Consider the following 3,165-nt stretch of genomic DNA (forward strand, 5'->3'; position numbering starts at 1 on the left):
AAAGCAAACATACCACTTTGATGACTAAGGTGCACCTGACCCATCTTTTCAAATGCCTCATATGCATGTAAAAGCTGGACAACAGAAAGGAAGACAGAATTATTGATGCATTAGAACTTTGGTATTGGCAACGAATATTTAATATACAGTAGACTGCCAGAAGAACAAACAACTCAGTCTTAGAAAATAACAACCAGAATGCTCATAGAAGCAAGGATGGCATGACTTTGGCTCACTTACTTTGTATGTATCATCAGAAAAGAACTCACTAGAAAAGGACATCAAGCCCAAACCTTATCTATCCTGAGACCTGAATTAGATAGTAATCAGCTATCCCAACTGACTATTCTGACTGGACTCAATAGTTGGTCCTGGATAGAACTGAAGAAAAACATGGGGCAAAACTCAAAATTCTCACTTTCAGTAAAAATCCAGGCAAACAGGAACAGTAGAGAACAGAGAACTCCCTGAGATACTGCAAACCCCAAACTGAGCCTTTCCCCCTGAGATCACCTTTAAGCTAAATAGCGGAGTGGCACACAAAATAAAAGACACTACCCATGAGTACTAATGACCGAAGACCAGAAGAGTTGTAGGATGACATTAAAAAAATCATACAGAAAGAAAGCAAATGGTCATTAAGGAAACAAGAAAGAAAGAAAGAAAGAAAAGACCAAAACAGATGCTAGAAGAGACTTGCTCTGCTCCATAGAGATGCTAAGCAAATAGAGGAAATAAGGAGGTAAAACAGCTGAACAGAAATATTTACAGGGCAGCTCAAGAAGACAGTCAAATGTTACAATGAAATATGCCAAGATCTGGAGTAAGAAAACCAAAAGGAAGAACATGCTTAGCATTTCTCAAGTTGAAAGAGCTGGAAAAAAAAAAAAATCAAGCCTCAACTTGCATTATGGAAGGATTCTATGAGCAAAATAATGAATGATGCAGCAAATATCAAAAGAAGATGGAAGGAATACACAAAGTCACCAAAAAGAAATGGTCAATGTTCAACCATTTCAAGAGGTAGCGAATGATTAATAGCCAATGACACTGAAGGAAGAAGTCCAATATGCACTGAAGGCATTGGCAAAAAACAAAGCACTGGGAATAGATGGAATACAAATGGAAATCTTTCAACAAAGTGATGCAGCACTGGAGACATTCACTCTTTATGCCAAGAAATTTGGAAGACAACTACTGGGCCAATTGACTGGAAGAGATCCATATTTGTGCCTACTCCAAAGAGGTGACCCAACAGAATGCGGAAATCATTGTACAACATCATTAATATCCCACGCAAGCAAACTTTTTTTTTAAAGATAATTCAAAAACAGCTGTAATCATACATTGATAGAGAACTTATAGAGGTTCAAGCTGGATTCAGAAGAGGATGTGGAATTCCATTGCTGACATCAGATGATGCTTGTCTGAAAGCATAGAATACCAGAAAGATGTTTACCTGTGCTGTATTGAACTAGCAGATGCTTTTGATAGTTTGCATCATGACAGGCTGTGGACACAATGCGGAGAATGAGTAGTTCGGAACACTTATTTTGCTTATGAGGAACCTTGGTCTCAAGATGCAGTTGTTCAAACAAGGGAACACTGAATGGTTTAAAATTAGGAAAGGTATGCACCAGGGTTGTATTCTTTCACCATACTTACTTAACCTGTATGCTGAGCAAATAATTTGAGAAACTGGATTATATGAAGAAAAACATGGCATCAGGATTGAAGGAAAATTCATTAACAACCTGTGATAATGCAGATGATACAACTGTGCTTACTGAAAACGAAGAGGACTTAAAATGTTACTTACGAAGATCACAACTTTTGGTATGGTTTGCACCTCAATGTAACAAAAACAAAAATCCTCACCAATACATAACATCCATATAAATGGAGAAAAGTTAAGTTGTCAAAGATTTCATTTTGCTCAGATCAACCATCAACACTCATGGAAGCAGTAGTCAAGAAGTCCAATTAATGTATTGCATTAGGCAGTTCTGCTGCATAAGACTTCTTTAAAATGTTGAAGCGCATAGATGTCAGCTTGAGGACTAAGGTGCACCTGACTCAAGCCATGGTATTTTCAATAACCTCATATGCATGTGAAAGTTGGACAGTGAATAAGGAAGACCATAGAAGAATTGATGCTTTTGAGTAATGGTGTTGGAGGGGAATATTAAAAGTACTATGGACTGTCAAAAGAACAAACATCTGTCTTGGAAGAACTACAGCCAGAATGCATCTTGGAAGCCAGGATGGCCAGACTTCCATCTCTCATACTTCAGACGTATTATCAAGAGTCGCTAGTTCCTGAAGAAGGATATCATGTTTGGTAAGGTGGAGGATCAGAGAAAAAGAGGGAAGACCCCCAAGGAGATAAATTGGCACTGTGTCAACAGCAATAGCTTCAAATGTAGCAACAATTGTGAGATTGGCATAGGACCGGGCAGTGTTTTGTTCTGTTGTGCATAGGGTCGCTATGAGTTGGTACCAACTCCATGGCACCTAACAACACAATAACATTCAGGAGGGACCAGTCCCTGAAGAAGGACATCTGTAAAATGGAGTGTCAGTAAAAAAAGAGATAGACCCCCCGAATGACATGGCACAGTGGCAGCAACAGTGGGCTCAAGCATAACAATGAGGAGGATTTTGTAGGACCTGGCAGTGTTTCATTCTGTTGGGCACAAGGTTGCTATGTGTTGGAAATGATTTGATGGCACCTAAAACAACAACAGTAACTCGTGAGATCAGTGCCCTATTTAAAAACCATTGTTATGAGACCAGAAGACCAGTAATTATTAAAAAACAAGAAAAGGAAACAGGGATACTAAAAGGAAAGGGAACAAACTGAGCACACTTAAAAAGAATGTCGACACATTGCTATAAATGTAAGTAATGTCAATGAACAATTTGTGTGGAAATTGTTAAATAGGAACCTAAATTGCTGTGTTAGGTTTGTTTGTATTTTCACCAAAAACTCAGTAAAATTATTATGTTGGAAAAAACCCCCAAAAACAACATAGGAAAGAAGAATATGGGGTCAGGGAGAAAGGGTATAATTTTTGGTAAAATAGAGGATCAGCAAAATCAGGAAACATTCAATAAGATGAAATGACAGTAATTAAAACAATAGACTCAAGCATACCAACTGTT

Source organism: Chrysochloris asiatica, unplaced genomic scaffold (assembly GCF_000296735.1).
Source record: "Chrysochloris asiatica unplaced genomic scaffold, ChrAsi1.0 scaffold00074, whole genome shotgun sequence".
NCBI classification, from domain to species: Eukaryota; Metazoa; Chordata; class Mammalia; order Afrosoricida; family Chrysochloridae; genus Chrysochloris; species Chrysochloris asiatica.